Source organism: Mus musculus, chromosome 12 (genome assembly GCF_000001635.26).
Source record: "Mus musculus strain C57BL/6J chromosome 12, GRCm38.p6 C57BL/6J".
NCBI classification, from domain to species: Eukaryota; Metazoa; Chordata; class Mammalia; order Rodentia; family Muridae; genus Mus; species Mus musculus.
The window spans coordinates 60,856,300-60,877,798 of record NC_000078.6 but is presented as its reverse complement, the minus strand read 5'-3'; positions in this window follow the sequence as shown (position 1 = coordinate 60,877,798).

Sequence of the window (21,499 nt, the reverse complement as noted above, 5' to 3'; positions counted from 1 at the left end):
GAAATATAAGCTGGCTTTAGAAAAGGAGAGACAGTATTTAAAAAGAAATGAAATGTATTTGCAAACAAAGATGTGCTAGTTAGCTGCTCACCTTTGAAGGGGCCATCTGGGTCCACATTTAAGTTGAATAAGCCTCATAATCTCTTCATGTTACTTGTTCAGCAGAGAAGCTCAAGTAAAAGAGGAACTATACTTACACTTTTCTAGCAATTTATTTCCTCAAAACTTCAGAATGAAAACCCTTATAAAATTTCAGGTGTTTTCTATTTTTCTGCTTTCTCTTCAGGAAAAGTCTTCTACTTTGCCAGAGGCATGAAATGATGCGCTGCAGTTCAAGCAAAATAAAGAGATGAAAATCATACAGAGAAATGTGCACTGCTGCTGGTGTTGTGAAGTATCCCATTGCAATCAGCCTATAATCTCTCACGCTAATTTTACAAATACTGCCTTATCATTGCTAGGGACAATTGAAAACTCTTCAGCACCTAGCAAGGTATAATAAGAACAACCAAGTATGGAGTTTCTATGCAAGAATTTTGTTCTATGCTCTGTGACTTTGGGTATTTTATCTCTCTGGATGCTGAAGACCTCATACCTCACAAAATATGGCCAAGAAACTGTCCTCTTCAAATTTCAATTACTATTTTTAGCTTCAAAAACATTGTGCAGAAACATGTTAACATTATGAACAAAAGACGAGCTCTAATATCCAAAATAAACACAGACTTTCCTAGTTTTTATTACACACAGACAAACAAAATGAAGCAGGTAAAACAGGTGTTTATGTCTGAGGGCTTTGCCTTGTGGTGTTAAATGAACTTATGTAATGACAGAGTGGTTGGCATCTGTTACACAAATTGGAAAATATGCAAAGTCTGATAACAGGTCATTACAAGTGAAAGAGGTGATAGGTTGAAAAGGACTGAAAGAAACAGACACTTCTAAAAATGTATGCACAAACAAGACTGGGACAATCCTAATATCAATGGACATGTTAACATGAGAAGGGGAAAATGTGCAGTGTCCCACCCCTAAATGAAGTACTAGGCAACAAATGACTCTAGGGAGTAAGAAACTTAGCCTTTCTTGTAGATGAACCCCATTTATTAAAGGAAGCCCAAAGAAATAATCAGCCTTGAAACATATACACACATACAACGAAAATGGATTCAGCAAGTATATAAGTATATTCCTGCATATATTATTATTGATATATATATAATTGATATTATATACCATTATATATATAATATATACAACATTAGTATACATTTAATACATTAGGAATGACCTATGTAACATTATTATAAGGGGGATGGGTTGTGATGACTAAGATGAGGATATAAAAGATATAATAGTCTCTGTCTTGCTCTCTCAGGAGTCATTCAAAAGGATGAAAACCAAGAGCCAAGTCTTGAGCCATCCTCTTCTTGAAGCCATCACCATGAGAGCGCAAATTGTATTTCCACTATATATTTTCACTGAAAATTCCTAAGAGATTTTGGGTCACAACTGCCAATCCAGTTGTTCCAGAATTCCTAATCTTTAGAAACCATAAAGGTAATGAGTATTTTTGCTCCGTGCTGTAAACTTGGAGACACTCCTGCTCAGAGCTCCTGTAATCTTAAGGATGCTCATCTCTTGTTCAAATGTTGATACCTACTCCCCAGTGTGATGGCATCGTATCCAATACAACTGACCAAAACTGTAGAATAGAGGACTGATAATTGGGTTATACTGAAGTTGCATTTATTCAAATACTTAAAAAAACATAAAACAGAAGACTCTAATGAAAGCATAATTACTACAGTCCAATAGATTATATCTCCAAAGTAGAAAACTAAGACAATTGTCAGGATAACACAGGTTTTTGAATTATTTGATTTTTCAAAAAGAGGTTTTAGAGTATTTAAGTATTTATCACTTTATTTCAACATTACACACAAAGACTATTGTTTGCCCACACTTGTTTAATTGTTATGCTGCCTCAAACAACTCTGTTATTATAAAACATCTTAATATCATAGGTTGGATCACAAATAGGGTGATTACCAGATTGCATGAGGTTCTCAGTTTTCTCCTCATCACAATACACGGACACACAGACACACAGACACACAGACACACAGACATATACCCAAACACACTAAACAACACTCTCACTTACTTAACTGTGTATCATAAAATAAGACCTATGAGTACAATGAAATATTCAGTAGGCATTATATATTTATATTTATATATTCATTAAATAATTAAATATTTTGTGAATAAATACTATTGTCATGTTAAATAGAAGAGAAATAAGAACTAACAAGAAATCTTCAGAATATTTTCTTCACATGTTTTTGTGTTTGGATGTAAAAATTTAGAGATGAAGTATATTTAAATGTACATACTTTATTCAGATAACTCTTCTAAGTTTATGATATTCATTTTCTTCAACTGAAAATGGAGAAAAAGATACTGATATTTTTAACACCTGTAAATAACTCATATGTATGATGGTTCTGCAGGTAAAGGTAGACAGATGAACAGAAAATCTGAAGAGAACTAGGATACAAAATTTTACTTACAAACTTTGGCTACTTGGATCAGAGACAGTACAAACAATATTCATTAAGAAGCCAACTACCTTGAAATGTGATCCTTTAATTAGCTATCCATTGCTGTCCAGAATGCTATATACTATTTAATATCAGTTGATGAAATCATGATAATATTCCTCAATTTAAGCCCAGTTATATTTACCAATTATACTCATGGGAAAATAACTTTTATTTCACACAATATGTAAACACAATTACAATAGAATTAGACAGCAGTGCAAGATTAGGTGCTTGGAAAGAAATGCGAAGCTGGTACTGGTGGATACCATGACAAGAAGTTCTGGAAATATAAAACTCAGTTAAAGGTTGTCCAGAATATTAGAAGGAAAGCTTTTTGATAAAATAGTTGCCTAAATAGTTATTTAAACATCTTTCCGATTAAACCATTTAAAATGCAGTATCAATTTTCTTGGTATTAGACTGATTCTAAATCTGCAATGAGTATAAACAATTTAATGTCAAGTTCATAACAATACAAAAGATGCATATAGTTTATTTTCATATTTTTGTACAGTGTAATAAGTATCTTTTTGATGTGGCTGTCTGAAGTCCTTGCTGATCTCATTTTCCCTTTCATCTTCAACCACTATGTGTAGTTTCTTCCTGTTAGTGTCTGTAACATATACGTACTGCCATAGAGAGCATATTAACCTTAAAAAAAGAAAAATGCAAAGACAGTTTCTCTCAGTGGGCTCAGTATTCAGCTTTATTTCAGAGTTAAAAGCTAGCGCAGAAAGGATGATTATTTCAGTTCTAAAATATAGACCCTCTAGGTTATATTGGTGGCTCATACCAGGTTCTCTGGTGACAGAGGCTGGCAGTCTCTTTACAACTGGTGGCTAGCCTGACAACAGAGAAACAACTTGTTTAAAACAAAACAAAACAAAACAAAACAAACAAACAAACAAAAACAAAAAACAACAACAACAACAAAAAAAACAAAACACAAAACAACACAAAATCCCAAGTGAAGAACAGAAGACCTGAGTTGCCAAATACTATCATTTGTACTGTTGGATTCAAAGGGAAGATCCCATCAAGTGGATGAAGAAAGGACTGGCATGAGATACATAATGTATGTTGAAAAAACTGCAATACAATAAAGGCAATAACCTCAAAACCCTCATATTAGAGTACTTCTAGCATTTTCTAGCAACAAAAATGTAGGATGTTTGAGGGATAGAGATCAATGGAGTGGAAGGCCAGGAGTAATGTAGTGGCCTACACCTACATTTTCTATATTGTGCGAAGGGCTGAAACAAAAGGAATGTTAATGCAAGACTAGCCTGGTTAAATATGGAGACCCTGTCTAAATAAATAAACACCAAATACAAAAAGTACTGTGGGCAGCAAAATCATCCAGGAGTGGCAGAACTAGCAGAAATGGGTATATGCAGGCCATGCCTGGGCAACTGAAGGGAAATCTAGGGCTGAGACCAGTAATGGCATATCTCCTGTGGCGTGGATAAACAATTTCTCTATTTTCTTACAGGTACCCTCTCAAACATTGACTTATTGTCTTACTGTATAATCCATTTCACCTTTGAATGTATCACTGGATCTTTGTAAATGTAACCTCGGGCTTCTCAACCCACATTCCACTTCCTGAATAACAATTCAGAAGCTTATAATTTATTTAAAAACGCCTAATCTTGCAACGTATATTAACCTGTTTATACTGTTCCATGTCTACCATATAGCTAGTTACCTCTCCTCAGTTTCATACTTCCTACTTACGCTGTGTATGAATGGGGAATCCTCCTGTACCTAACTCTTTCCCAGAGTTCCTCTCTTCGTCAGTAGTCCCACATTCTATTCTACCATTTGTTTTAGGCCACAGGCTTTTAATTGACAGATGATGCTTTCACACAGGACAGACAAGATTATCCCTACATGTAAATTTGTAGAACTTGATGCTTAAATATCTGGCAAACTGAAATAAAAGACTTATTTCAGCAGATAAGAAAAAAATTTAAAATCAAACATTCTGGGCATATTCTAGTTGGAAAATACATTAATATCAGTAAATATGATTAATAATACTTAAAAAAGTTTTATGGAACAAGCTCTAACTTGGGAGTTATGATGGATCTCGTAATACATTCAAAAACAAAAACATTTTATCAGAAATTTTACTTTACAATTCCTTTATTACAAATGCAAATTTTTATAAATAATTTATATTATTTATATGGATTTATAAAATATGCAAAATAAAACATACTTTTTCTGCTTACTACTTTTGCTCTATTAAAATCCATATGATTTTACTAAACACTTGTTTTTACATTACATCTAAATTTTGTGGGAAGGGTGTAGACTTTATTAAATGTACATACATTTTATTCAGTTTGTGTCTATGTTCATTAAGATAGGATAATACAGATGTAAAATAGTTTCAATTAAATGTTTTTAATGATGAAATTTATGCATATGAATGTTTGTTTTGTCTACATGTATGTAAGTGCATCGAATGCATGCCTGGTATCCACGGAGTTCAGAAGAGGACAGGAGATCTTATGGGCTGGAGTTACAGGAATTTCTGAATTGACATTTGAATACTGGGAATAGTGCCCAGATCTTCTGTAAAACCAGAAACATGCCACTTAACCACAAACATGTCTCTGTGCCCTCCAACTAAAATTTTAATTAGAAAAACAATGTTATAAAATTATTTTTTCATGACTGCTAAAAATAATGCTATTAATTAATGGAAGCTTTCATCATAGTTTCTATTTTAATTAGAATTTTTCATACTCATGATTTATTTATGAAGTGATAGTTCATTCATTTGTCCAATTCACTATTGACACTTATTTTATTGCATTATAATAATCATTTCAAAATAGCGATCTTGAGTTGTTTGAAATAGTAAATACAAACTGCTGCTCCTTTCCAAACACTATAAATGAGCACAGCAATTGTTTACATCAGGGTTTGTGGCTTTATTTTATGTCTTGTCCAGAAATGGCCTCTGGCCACAGTTGGATGCCATTAACATTTAATATTGTGGATTAAATGTATATGAGCTTTCAGAAAGGGAACATTTAAAAAATACCCAGAAACTCAATTTCTTAAGAACCATATTCTTTTTCTTTGCTACTATCTCACTGACATGAAATCTCACTTATATCATCCACTAGGTTTACAAAGCTATACCACTCCTAGCATGTACCCAGAAGATGTTCCAACACCTAATAAGGACACATGTTCCACTATGTTCATAACAGGCATATTCATAATAGCCAGAAGCTGGAAACAACCCAGATATCTCTCAACAGAGGAATGGGTGCAGAAAATGTGGTACATTTACACAATGGTATACTAAACTGCTATTACAAACAATGAATTCACAGAATTCTTAGGCAAATGGATGGAACTTGAAAATATCATCCTGAGTGAGGTAACCCAGTCACAAAAGAATACACAAAGTATGCACTTACTGATAAATGGATATTAGCCCAAAAGTTTGGAATACCCAATATACAATTCACATATCATATGAAGCTCAAGAAGAAAAAAGACAAAAGTGTGGAAGCTTCGGTGTTTCTTAGAAGGGGGAACAAAAATCTCACGGGAGGAAATACAGAGACAAATTGTGAAGCAGAGACTGAAGGATAGGTCATCCAGTGACTGTCCTACCTGGGGATCCATCCCTCATACCAGTCCCAAACCTGGATGCTATTGTGGATGTCTGGAAGTGCTTGCTTGATATGGCTGTCTCTTGAAAGACTCTGCCAGAGTCTGACAAGTACAGAGGTGAATGCTCAAAGCCAGCCACTGGACTACTGAAGGAGATGAGGGGATTCACAGCCCAATGGGGAAAACAACAGTGTCAACTAGCCAGACTCCCTGAGCTCCTAGGGAGTGGACCACCAACCGAATAGTACACACGGAGCGACCCATGTCTCTGACAACATATGTGGCAGAGGATGGCCTTGTTGGTCATCAATATGAGGAAAACCCCTTGGGCCTTAGGAGGTTTGATTGCCCCAGTGCAGGGGAATGCCAGGGCTGGAAGGAGGGAGTAGGTAGATGGGTGGAGAAGCACCCCTATAGAGGTAGGAGGAGTGGGGATGGGATAGGGAATTTCTGGAGGGAAGACCTGAAAATTGGATAACATTTGAAATGTAAATGAAATATCTAATAAAGGAAAAAAATAGCAAAAACAAAACAAAACAAAAAAACAAGTTTTAGTAAATCTCTTGAATCCTATGTTGTTTCATATCTATAGCATGTTATTGTTCTTGCCTATTAACATGGATCTTAGGTTTTTCACTTGCATAAGTATCATATGTAATTATGTGCAAACATTTTTTGTCTTAATTTTCTAGATCTGTGCATGCTTTTAACTAAATTTAGCTTTCAGATAAATTACAGGATTAGATGTCCAATATCCTTGTTTTTATGATGAATGGAATTTCACTTAGTACATTGATAGATTTTACAAATATAATGCATTATATTTTATTTTTCAAAATGAAATATTACTACTAGTTTATTTTAGATATAACATCTTTGAAAAAATACTTGATTTTTTTTCTCCAAAATAACATACTTTTTTTCACAATCTTTTGTGAAAACATCTTGGCATAGTTTGTTATATTTTTCTTGGGTCTCAAATTGCATGGGTGCAAGAATGATAACTGAAATTGCAATGTTGAATGGATGAGGCTTTAGCTAAAAGGTGGTTCTTTCTTCTTCTGTAACAAATATGTCTTCCCCATGTCTTTAATCTCTTCCCCTTCTCCCTTGTCCTCTATATTCTGTCTTTGACTCTTATTCCATACCCCTTTGTCCCTACTGGCCAAATAAATATCTTTCATGCTGAGAAATTGGTCTTGGAGTATCTTATGCCACTACCAGTCCTTTCAACAGTGTTATCACGTGTGAGTTACTGTTTACTGATTACAATGAAACTTTTAAATACCTAAGTAATTGAAGAAATCACTTCAATGTATTTTATCTATTCCAAGTTAAATTGTACTTTATTTCTAAGGTTCTATAATATACATTCATTGTCTGTCTGTCTGTCTATCTATCTATTTAACTATCATCTATGTATCAATTGATATATCATCGATCCTTCTACCAATCACACACACACACACACACACACTCTCACACACACACACACACACACAAAGAGTGCTGGAATGAATTCCATTTACTGGACTGGGAGCTAGGATAAAGCAGAACATCAATGGTTATCCATACAACATTAAGTCATAGGCTTTAGGGGAGAAACTAACACTATTATCCTTCTGAATAGAGAGAACTGAAATGACTACTAGTGACTTGTTGCTCTACTGATAGATCCTTCAGCTATTTTCAGAAAATCTTCCTCTTGCAGTAATTAATAGAAAACTCTCAACTGATCAATGTACAAAGAATAAAAACATGCAAAGTACTTAAACTTAAATCTTATATCTCGCTCCTAAACTCAGGTTGTTTTGTGGAAGAAGACCCTGAGAAATTGTTAAGAGGCACAGGTGATAGATAACTTCAAGGGTTTTTCAGACACAAAAGCATAATTTACATGAATCATGACTGCATGAGCAAAACCTATACCTGTCTAAGTTCAAGTGAGTCAGAAATCTCACTGTAAGGTGTGGATGGGCATAAAACCCCATTATCTGTTGAGGACATACTGAAATTTGTTGGGTACTGGAAGAAGAAAACTATATTATATTTTATGGTGTCACCACTAGAGGGTCAACTACACTTCAAGTCAGGATCCACTTCCAAGAGTACCTGAGGCTAGACTCTGGATTTTTAAAAAGAAAATGAAAATTTTTAAGTCAAGTGGGTAGGTAAAGGGTGAATATGAGAGATGCCAGTGGTAATAAATAAGATCAAAAACGTAGAATGAAGCTGGGCTTGGTGGTGCACGCCTTCAATCCCAGCACTCAGGAGGCAGAGTCAGGCAGATTTCTGAGTTCGAGGCCACCCTGGTCTACAAAGTGAGTTCCAGGACAACCGGGGCTATACAGAGAAACCCTGTCTTGAAAAAAACAAAAACAAAAACAAAAACAAAAACAAAACAAAAAGCAAAAAAATTTATGAAATTCAAAAATTTAATAGAAATATTTAAAATATGAAATATATAATTAGAATTTCATTTTTAAGGAATTGTGACTTTACTATTTTTAACACATGGTTACTTATATTAACACAGTGTTGCAAAGTAGAAGATCTACTGGCCAAAACTAATGAACAGTTACAAACATTTGCATTTAGAACATCAAAATGGCAGTTGTTAGAATTAAACTGCTTCACAGATTAAATAGTCTACTGAGACTTTTGTTTTCTGTTCTGTTAATTTAAATTTACCTAGATGGCAGAGAGGTAAATCCCAACCTGCCATGGGACTATTATGAGTTGTCAGACAAGAGGTAAAAAAAAAATGAGATTTTACAATGTACATGTGAATTTAAGACAAAGATATCGATTGTATGAAAGTCAACTGTAAATTACATGCCTTTTCTATTTTCATGTCTTTTCTTTTTATATCAGTATTCAGAGTTAAATTGGATATTATTTTTATTTTTACATTTGATTTTTACAGTATGAGGTAGCTAAGCCACTGATTTGCACAGACAAGTCACCATAATCGCTCCCTAAGCAGTGATGTCTCTATTCCATGGTTATTAACCTTCAATGCAGACGGGAAGCACTTTTAGCAGGAAACAAACTACTCAAAACAGCTTCAGTAACTCCCTGTAAATGACAGGATCCACTAGGACTCTCCCTGTCAGATCCCTGCCAGAGTAAACAGTGGAAGCTGAGAGTACCTCAAACTAACTGATCTAACCTTCAAAGAACTCAGATGAGTAAATGTGATGGTTTGTATATTCTTGGGCCAGGGAGTGGCACCATTTGGAGGTGTGGCCTTGTTGGAATAGGTGTGACCTGGTTGGAGTAGGTGTGTCACTGTGGGTGTGGGCTTAAGATCCTCACCCCAGTTGCCTGGATGTCAGTCTTCCACTAGCAGCCTTTGGATGAAGATGTAGAACTCTCAGCTCTGCCTGTGCCATGCCTGCCTCGATACTGCCATGCTCCCACCTTGATGATAATGGACTAAACCTCTGAACCTGTAAGCCAGCCCCAATGAAATGTTGTTTTTATAAGATTTGCCTTGGTCAAGGTGTCTGTTCACAACAATAAAACCCTAACTAAGACAGTCAAGATGAAAAGAAATCTCTTGAAGTCAAACCAGCTGCCTGGAAGAAACAGAAATGAGCAGAGATGACTGGAAGAAGTTAGGACCAAATGAGTCACTTGGAAATGACACATTTCAACCTTGTGAGTTGCCTACAGGGTTTGCAGTATGTTGTAAGTTCTTACCTTTTGTGAGCTATCACCCATGCTGGGTTTGTGTTTACTGGTTACAGCTGTCTTTGAGTTATTTCTGCTCCTGTAAGCAACTACTCCACTATATTCCTGTAACTAACCTCAGTAAAATTTACTGGTTCACCAAGTTGAACTTTTGTGATATCTTCACTTTGGTCCATCATTTGATGCCTATCTGGGTTGAGTAGACATGTGTGTTACATTTCCACAGGGTTAGTTTTATCACACAACAGTCCTATTACTAAGGTATCAGTAACCATTAAAACAAAGCTCAGAAATAAACATTTGTTAAAACTTGTATATGAAACATAAATATAGTTTGGTTAATTATATATATGTACAGCTTTGCATTATTTATTCATATCACCCTATTTATTTTAGAGGCACTGGAAAGAATACTGATATATCAGGCAGGAATATGATCATGTGTGGAGATTATCAATGTAATATATTATTTCAAGTAGGGTCTGATATGTTTAATTTATATACAAAACAATGGAAACATTTTCTTAACAGCTTTGTGGTATAATGTAATATATTTCTTTACTGATCACTACAGGATTTACAAGATTATGTTATGGGAGTTTTCTACATATAATTATTTAATTACCATTCTACTTTATATCCTTTTCCAAGTTGGCTCCATGATGGTAAATGATTGTATAGAATGTATAGAATGCATAGCCATAAGATAAAACTGAAAGTTTGGAGCACATTATTGCAGATATTGATAAGAATTAGGTTCAGCAAGATTGAAAAATAAGTCTCTGCCCTTTGCTCAGAACAGGAAGAAAATATTCATCACTCTTCTTCTGTTAAAAATATTAATGTATTAATAACTGATTTCTTATTATTCTTTTCTTCTTCTGTTCTTGTAATTTATTACTCCTGAGGCTTGTCAAGATAGCTATCTAAAGCCAATGTAAAACCCGAATCAATAAGCAGTAGTGATGAATATGATGATGCAAATGATGAATTCAGAATGCATGTTAACATGAAGATGTTTATTATCACAACTAAGGGCAAGTATAGTCCAAGCCAAAAATATGAACTTTTGAAATCCCCTTTCCTGGCTGAAACATTACAGAAAATAATTCCTCAAATAAATCAACAGAAAACACATTAGTAGACATTATATTTTATATATCTTTAACAGTCTGATAAATGATCATCCATAAGGCTATATTTCAAACAATGCATTGCTAAATACAACTCAGTATTTTTCTTCCAAATACAGCCTACTCAAATTAAAATGATTAAAACTCATGACTTTGCTTTTAAAGTGCTTATTTCTACAGAGATGAGAAATTCCCATACTGTGCTACAGATAAGTACCACAGAGAATCTTTCTTGACATAATATCTGTCATAATGCAATATTTGTCAGGAAACATATAGAATGAGCCTCATTATACTTGTGTCCTATTTTAACTGTTTTGAAAATGTAGATATTTGAGCACCTGCTCCTAAATATTTCTTTAGATTTACATAAAGAAAGTTAATATTAAAAAGCGTAATTGAGTATAATTTCAGAAAAACATATGCAGTTATTAGAATAATTTATCTATCACAGAATAGAACTATATTAAGAATATTTTAAAATCTATATGCTGCCAGGCGTGGTGACACACGCCTTTAATCCAAGCACTTGGGAGGCAGAGGCAGGTAAATTTCTGAGTTCGAGGCCAGACTGGTCTACAAAGTGAGTTCCAGGACAGCCAGGGCTACACAGAGAAACCCTGTCTCAGAGAAAAAAAATCTATCTGCCATTGTTATGAACCGGCATGCTGCTGGTTTTCTATGTGGATATAGTCTCTTGTATTTCTATATTACTGGGGTTTTCATCCAGTGACCCAAGGGCTGTTCCCTCCTATACATGAAATGATGCTTTAAACTAAGTTGAGTATGTGTTTACTCTACAATGTCATGGTTAGTACTTTTTAAAGTTCACACATGATATTGTCATTCATGAAAAGGGAATATTTATTGAGAAGATATCCTGACTAGAAGAGAAGGTAGGAAAACCTATAGAGTATTTTCTTGACTAATGATGAATATGGGCATGCCTAGGCCACTATGAGTGAGCCAGTCCTGGGAAGGCATTCAATAGTTGTATAAGAAAGATGGATGAATAAATTATGTATTTATACAATCAGAAAGCAGCCTTCTTCTATGACTGCTATTCAGTTGATGACTCCAGGTTCTTGCCTTGAGTTTCTACCCGACTTCTTCCAATGATAGAATGTGATCATGAGTTATGAAGTTAAACCAAGCCCTTCATCCTCAAATTGGATTTTGTCAAGGTTTTAATCATACCAGTAGAAATCAAGCTAAGCCAGATATTGGTACCAGCTCTACCAGACCTATGTTGTTTTCCTGGAAACTTGCTCAGAAAACCCATGCAGTATTAAGAATTTAGTGAGCTGATGTGGATGTTTGGAATATAGTAATTCAAGAAGAGATGCTGATAATGGAAGCTCTATTTGGGAGATCTATCTATCTATCTATCTATCTATCTATCTATCTATCTATCTATCTATCTATCATCTATCTATCTATCTATGATATTTTGAATAAATAAACTGTGTTAATTCTGGTGAGCTAGTGCTGAAGAATAGACTGTGATTAACAAGAGACCAGGACTACTAAAGTAAAACCTTTGCTTTTCTGAGACAATTATATCAGTCAGCTAAGACTGAAGACTCGGATGTGACTAGGAGAAAACTAGAATATTTGAGATAAAAATATTTGGGTAGTGTGTTTTCAGATTGCACACAGAGGCTGTAGTTCAGAGGGGATCAAAACTATACCTTGACCCAGAACCAAATTTGCTGATTTGTAGGAGTTTCCCTGGTGATACTGACATGGAGGAGTCATGGACCCTCCCTGAGACTTGGTATCATAGATGTCTAGCTAGCAGCGAGTAATTGTGCAGCCTCACTTGAAGTAGAGTCAAGAGACTGAAAGAGAAATTGAGAGAACTTGAGACTTGGTACCATGTGGCAGGATCAGAGTCCCTGAAGCAAGTGCTGCTGAGGCAATTAATGGCAATGGAGCCCAGTTTCAATGTAGAACTCAACATTTTGGCAATCCTATAACAAAGAATGACCACTAAGGACAGAAACAGCTGTGTCTGTGGAGTGGAGTTGACAGCCTGACATAAGGAGACAAGCTATGCATTATAGGGGCAGTCAATGAAGTGCTGCTTACAAACATTTTAGAAAATCATGAATTGATACCAGATAGAAAGCATTGAAGTTCATCCACTGTTTTATTGTTTTCTTCCTGTATAGAATGCAATTGTAAGCTGCTTATTCCACTTAGAACGAGAAGTACTTAACTCAGTTTTGATTTTACAAGAGCACATAGTTTAGAGAATTTGGAATTTTGGAGACTTTGGTTAGTTTTGAGAGTCTTAAATTTAGATAGAAACTTTGGATGCCTTGAATACACTTAGACTATCGGACTTGTAGAAGTTAGAATGTTTTGTGTTGTGATAGCAATAACAGTAGAAGATCTTGAGAATGAACAAGAAAGAAAAGGTTATGGTTTTAACAAACAAATTCCTTTGTAAAGTTGACAAGGAGAGACTTATCATGGTTAGTTTTTGTTAACGTGATACAAGATACAAACTTTTGAGGAATCTACCTGGAATCATCAGGACACAGGAACCAAGGAGCTACCTGGGACAGGAGGCCTTCAGTCTCTGTCTGTGCCCAGAACTGATCCTGTGCCTCAGAACTACATACACAAATACTGCCAGGAGAAAGCCGGTCTCTCAGGAGGGCCTACAGGAGTGAGCACAGGTAAGGCCACCACTTCTCTCTAAATTCCTGGCCTAAGAGGGACCCTCTCAGAGCCATCAGGACACAGGAACCAAGGATTAGCTGGGGACAAGGTCCTTATGGTATCTGTCTGCACCCCAGAGATGACCTTGTAACACAGCTACCTATACCCAAATTCCTCCCAGAGAGAACAAGTCAGAGACAGCAAGACAAGCTAAGGACCAGAGATAACCAGATGGCAAAAGGCAAGCTCAAGAATATAGGCAATGGAAACTAAGACTATTTGGCATCATCAGAACCCAGTTCTCCCACCACAGTGCACCCTGCTTAGCTCAACACACCAGAAAGCAAGACTCTGATTTAAAATCTGATCATATGATGATGATAGAGGAATTTAAGAAGGACATGATTAACTCCCTTAAAGAAATACAAGAGAGCACAGGTAAACAGGTAGAAGACCTTAAAGAGGAAACACAGAAATCCCTTAAAGAATTACAAGAAAATTCAACCAAACAGATGAAGAAATTAAACAAAACCATCCAGGATCTAAAAATGGAAATAGAAACAATAAAGAAATCACAAAGTGAGATAACAGTGGAGATAGAAAACCTAGGAAAGAGATTATTATCTATAGATGCATTTTTTTTTTTGCTCAGGAAACAAAATTGGTGACTGCTTAGAACCATATTGCCAAATGGTCATGTTTTCCCTGTATCCTCATTTTTATAAACAAATTATCAGACTATTCCACTGCAATTGAGTTATATATTGGCTTTTTGTCTTCTCACAGATTAAACTCAATTAGTCACTCACTTCTCAAGTCAACCTTACACAAGTAGATAAAAATAATCTTTTCTGTTCATACCAAACATTGTATTTTATACAGCAGGTCATTCTAGCACACTCTCAATCAATGATATTTTGAGTAAATATCAGTTAGCTTATACTACCAGTGACTCCATATTTTAGTAATACCTTCACCTTCCATGTTCTCATTTCTCATTTTTCATCTGTTTTACCTTGTTAACAATGGTCACTGCTCTCACCAGTCACTTGTATGTTTCTTCACCCCATATATGTCTCTTCATATTAATGGCTTGAATGGATTTCCTTTTTGTTTACAGAACTCCAATTTTATGCAAATGAATTATCTGATGATAAATTACACAAACTTGCTACCAGTTCTTACCTTGTATTTCTAACTATCACTGTGAAAGATACTTTTACATACATGGAAATTTAATGTGTGTTTTAACCCATTTGAATACTATATTTTAAAGATCACAATCATCCAGTTTTTTTTCTCTTTAAACATTTTTTTCCTACTTCTGGATTCACATTATGCCTTAAGACCATTTTCGGAGTCACTGGGTACACATATCAAAAAAGAATCCATGGACTCTCACCACCATATCATACATACACCCCTATATGCCTATGCATTTTGGCTCTCTTCACATGCACTGTCTCTGCTCCTATACTTCATTTCATCTCTTCTAGAATATAGCAGTACTAATCATTATCACTTCTGGCATTTGTATCATTGCTTGACCTCCAGGAACCCAAAATAGACACAAACAACCTTAAAGCAACCTGAGCATGTAACCAGCTTTTACAATTAGGATTGCAAACATCCTTTTCATTCTATCATACTCTGCTGTTGCTGCATCCTTGAATATCTTCTTTAAAAGTCCCTTTTTGGCCACAAATTGTACCAAATTGTTATTTTTCTTAGGCAAACACATCTTTTACGCTTTAGCACTTTGTCTTTTCACTTAATTGCTTTGTTCTGTAGATAGTAAGTAGAGTTGTGTATGGTACAAAAGCATCTGTTATATCCTAAAGTTATATCTCTAGTAAATTGTTTATAACCTTTCTGCTACTCTAGTATATAAACTCAATAGGCAGAGATATTATTTATTTTTATTGATATAATCTCAGAATAATTTCTTTGACTCTTTGAGCACAGTTTCCAGTAAAAGTATACTCATAAGATTATTAATTTCTCTGAAATAAGTTATTTCCCAAAGGGGAGATAGTCTTTAATCAATGTTGTATTTTTATGAAATATTACTTGCTTAGTATATTTAAATCAAAATTACTCCTCAAGATTTACTTCAATATTCAGTTTTTAAAACTCAAGGCAGATTAAGACATGCTTTTTATGACTTTAACTTTTAAAATATATTAGTGTGAATATTCATTGTACTTTCTTGCACAGAACATGAATATACACATATACTGAACTTGAAGTATATTGCATTCATTAGTATGTTTTGCTCCTTTAGAGAGTTTAGCTTCTACTTTCACACATGTACATTCAATTCTTTTATGAACTGATAAAAATTTTAGATTATCAAAGCTTTAAAAGAGAGCCACTTCTATTCATTATATGTTAATGATTCATATGTGGACATAGGATTCTGCTCTCCACCATGTTATAAAAATTATAGCTAAACAAAATATTAACAAAATTAACTAGTTATGACTTTATTTCTGTTTATCTGTTTATGGATAATCACATGTATGATTCTTTATTCCTCTTTTATTTCACCATGTTATAAGAATGATAACTAAATGAAATATTAACAAAATTAACTATGTTATAACTTTTTGTTTATCTATTTATGGATAATCACATGTATGATTCTTTATTCCTCTTTTATTAAGCATATTTTTTCTTTCTCTATGTCTTGACTGCTTTTCTTTATCATTAACTATCTTGCCATCTAAAAATATAATATATGAACATATTACTATAACATAATCTCTTTAAATGTATAATATTTTTAACCAAGATACTCAAACCAGGCATGGTAGACTATTCCTTGAATATGAATTACTGGGAGGCTGAAGTTGGAAAGTAAATAGAACTCAAGAGTTCAACGACAGTTTAGACAACATAGTGATGCATGATTTCAAAATGATAATTAAGTGGCTACTCAATATTCATCTCTGTTAATTCAACAACATATAAAATTTCCAATTGTTAATGGTTTAAATAACATTTTAATAACATGGAACACCTTAGAATACTATTTTATTAAGTTTGTTACAAACTCTGAAACAAATTTAAAAAATATCCTTTTTAATAAAAATATATATAGCTCTACAAAAATAATTTAATCTTTCAATATACTCATTTGCAAGGAATGATGAGAATACAAGTTTTACATTTAAAATATGAATTTTTACTTTTAATGAAAAGTATTAATTATTTGAAAGGGTTTAAATATTGTTATTAAATTCTTTAAAGGAAGCAAATACAATATATACTCTAAAATGTTATTAGTGGCATGTAAGAATTAGATAAAAAGTCCACTAATGAAAAGAGATCCCTCAGTAGTGAAGAACACATATTACTCTTACAGAAGGTCCTGGTTCATTTTCCAACACCTACATGGAAGACTACAGCCATCCCATAACTCAAGCTCCAGGAGACTGGTGCCCTCATCTGGGCCCTGTAGCACCAGAGATGCACTAATGCATTCATATATGTGCATGCAAATCACTAATGCTCATAAAATGTATGTAACTACATCTTTTAAAAATAGAAGCATAAATCAAGAAAGTCCAGAAAGGAACATGAATTTATGTCATTTGCAAATTACAACTCTGTTCATTTCTCAGCATTTCTATTTTATTTAGTGTTAAAATTTAAATATCTCAAAAGTAGATCTGTGAATGTGTCCTCTAAAATATAATGTCACTTGTCACAATTTACTGCTAAATTGAAGGGATATGAATTTGATGCCAATTCAATTAGGTAAATTCATAACCTACCCAAGGACTTGCAATAGAAGTTAATTAAGGACTAACTTCCAAAGTCTAAGAAAAGTATTAATTATTTGAAAGGGTTTCTTCTCTGCCCTGACCTATTCCACGGTTTTAGAGTAATATCCTGAATGAGAACATATCTGATAGACTTTTAAAAGGTGTTAATTAGAATGGAAGGAAAATTAGGTTTGATCTATAACTTTGTAATGTATTTAGTTTTATAAAATTCAGACATAATTCATGTAAAGACTTGATTGTGAATTCAAAATTCTACCTGCAAATTTTTCAAAGATTTGTGTGAAAGCAGTGCAGTGCATTCAGGGTTGACTTCATCTTCCACCTACTTATTTGTACTGACCTAACCATATCACAGAGACCTTGTATTCAAGCTGTTGTGGAATATTGATGAGCAATGGTAAAATTCTTTAAAACTAGTGTTAGAAATTAATATATTGCAAATTAATTTTCAAATTTGCTGTTTATCAATTTTTTAAATGGACATTTCTTTTCCACACTGTATTATATTAACATTTTCTTCTCACTTCATTCCTCTAAGATCCTCTCAGTCAACGTATCCATCCACCTTTTTGTTCTTTATTTCTCTCTCTTAAAAAATTAAATGTGAAACCCTTAGCTAGACTCACTAGAGGGCACAGGGACAAAATCCTAATTAACAAAGTCAGAAATGAAAAGGGAGACATAAGAAATCCAAAACACCATCAGATCCTTCTACAAAAGGCTATACTCAACAAAATTGGAAAACTTGGACGAAATGGACAAATTTCTGGACAGATACCAGGTACCAAAGTTAAATCAGGATCCAGTTAATGATCTAAACAGTTCCATATCCCCTAAAGAAATAGAAGCAGTTATTAATAGTCTCTCAGCCAAAAAAGAGCCCAGGACCAGACGGGTTTAGTGCAGAGTTCTATCAGACCTTCAAAAAAGATCTAATTCCAGGTCTGCACAAACTGTTTCACAAAATAGAAGTAGAAGGTACTCTACCCAACTCATTTTATGAAGTTACAATTACTGTGATACCTAAACCACAGAAAGATCCAACAAAGATAGAGAAATTCAGACCAATTTCCCTTATGAATATCGATGCAAAAATACTCAATAAAATTCTTGCTAACCGAATCCAAGAACGCATTAAAGCAATCATCCAGACTGACCAAGTAGGTTTTATTCCAGGGATGCAGGGATGGTTTAATATATGAAAATCCATCAATGTAATCCATTATATAAACAAACTCAAAGACAAAAACCACATGATCATCTCGTTAGATGCAGAAAAAGCATTTGACAAGATCCAACACCCATTCATGATAAAAGTCTTGGAAAGATCAGGAATTCAAGGCCCATACCTAAACATGATAAAAGCAATCTACAGCAAACCAGTAGCCAACATCAAAGTAAATGGAGAGAAGCTGGAAGCAATCCCACTAAAATAAGTGACTAGACAAGGCTGCCCACTTTCTCCCTACCTCTTCAACATAGTACTTGAAGAATTAGCCAGAGCAATTAGACAACAAAAGGAGATCAAGGGGATGCAAATTGGAAAAGAGGAAGTCAAAATATCACTTTTTGCAAATGATATGATAGTATATATAAGTGACCCTAAAAATTCCACCAGAGAACTCCTAAACCTGATAAACTCAAACAAGTCAATGGCCTTTCTCTACACAAAGAATAAACAGGCTGAGAAAGAAATTAGGGAAACAACACCCTTCTCAATAGTCACAAATAATATAAAATATCTTGGTGTGACGCTAACTAAGGAAGTGAAAGATCTTTATGATATGAACTTCAAGTCTCTAAAGAAAGAAATTAAAGAAGATGTCAGAAGATGGAAAGATCTCTCATGCTCATGGATTGGCAGGATCAATATTGTAAAAATGGCTATCTTGCCAAAAGCAATCTACAGATTCAATGCAATCCCCATCAAAATTCCAACTCAATTCTTCAATGAACTAGAAAGAGCAATCTGCAAATTCATCTGGAATAACAAAAAACCTAGGATAGCAAAAATTCTTCTTAAGGATAAAAGAACCTCTGGTGGAATCACCATGCCTGACCTAAGGCTTTACTACAGAGCAATTGTGATAAAAACTGCATGGTACTGGTATACTGACAGACAAGTAGACCAATGGAATAGAATTGAAGACCCAGAAATGAACCCACACACCTATGGTCACTTGTCTTCGACAAGGGAGCCAAAACCATCCAGTGGAAGAAAGACAGCATTTTCAACAAATGGTGCTGGCACAACTGGTTGTTATCATGCAGAAGAATGCGAATTGATCCATACTTATCTCCTTGTACTAAGGTCAAATCTAAGTGGATCAAGGAACTTCACATAAAATCAGAGACACTGAAACTTATAGAGGAGAAAGTGGGGAAAAGCCTTGAAGATATGGGCACAGGGGAAAAATTCCTGAGTAGAAGAGCAATGGCTTGTGCTGTAAGATTGTGAATTGACAAATGGGACCTCATGAAACTGCAAAGCTTCTGCAAGGCAAAAGACACCATCAATAAGACAAAAAGACCACCAACAGATTGGGAAAGGATCTTTACCTATCCTAAATCAGATAGGTGACTAATATCCAACATATATAAAGAACTCAAGAAGGTAGACTCCAGAAAATCAAATAACCCCATTAAAAAATGGGGCTCAGAACTGAACAAAGAATTATCACCTGAGGAATACCGAATGGCAGAGAAGCACCTGAAAAAATGTTCAACATCCTTGATCATCAGGGAAATGCAAATGAAAACAACCATGAGATTCCACCTCACACCAGTCAGAATGGCTAAGATCAAAAATTCAGGTGACAGCAGATGCTGGCGAGGATGTGGAGAAAGAGGAACACTCCTCCATTGTTGGTGGGATTGCAGGCTTGTACAACCACTCTGGAAATCAGTCTGGCAGTTCCTTAGAAAATTGGACATAGTACTACTGGAGGATACAGCAATACTTCTCCTGGGCATATATACAGAAGATGTCCCAACCGGTAAGAAGGACACATGCTCCACTATGTTCATAGCAGCCTTATTTATAATAGCCAGAAGCTGGAAAGAACCCAGATGCCCCTCAACAGAGGAATGGATACAGAAAATGTGGTACATTTACACAATGGAGTACTACTCAGCTATTAAAAAGAATGAATTTATGAAATTCCTAGCCAAATGGATGGACCTGGAGGGCATAATCCTGAGTGAGGTAACCCATTCACAAAGGAACTCTCACAATATGTACTCACTGATAAGTGGATATTATCCCAAAACCTAGGATACCCATCGTATAAGATACAATTTGCTAAACACATGAAACGCAAGAAGAATGAAGACTGAAGTGTGTACACTATGCTCCTCCTTAGAATTGGGAACAAATACCCATGGAAGGAGTTACAGAGACAAAGTTTGGAGCCGAGACGAATGGATGGACCATGTAGAGACTGCCATATCCAGGGATCCACCCCATAATCAGCTTCCAAACACTGACACCATTGCATACACTAGCAAGATTTTATCGAAAGGACCCAGATGTAGCTGTCTCTTGTGTGACTATGCTGGGGCCTAGCAAACACAGAAGTGGATGCTCACAGTCAGCTATTGGATGGATCACAGGGCCCCCAATGGAGGAGCTAGAGAAAGTATCCAAGGAGCTAAAGAGATCTGCAGCCCTATAGGTGGAACAACATTATGAACTAACCAGTACCCTGGAGCTCTTGACTCTAGCTGCATATGTATCAAAAGATGGCCTAGTCGGCCATCACTGGAAAGAGAGGCCCATTGGACATGCAAACTGTATATGCCCCAGTACAGGGGAACGCCAGGGCCAAAAATATGGGAATGGGTGTGTAGGGAAGTGTGGGGGGGGGAGGGTATGGGGGACTTTTGGGATAGCATTGGAAATGTAATTGAGGAAAATATGTAATAAAAATATTTTAAAAAAATTAAATGTGAGCCGGGC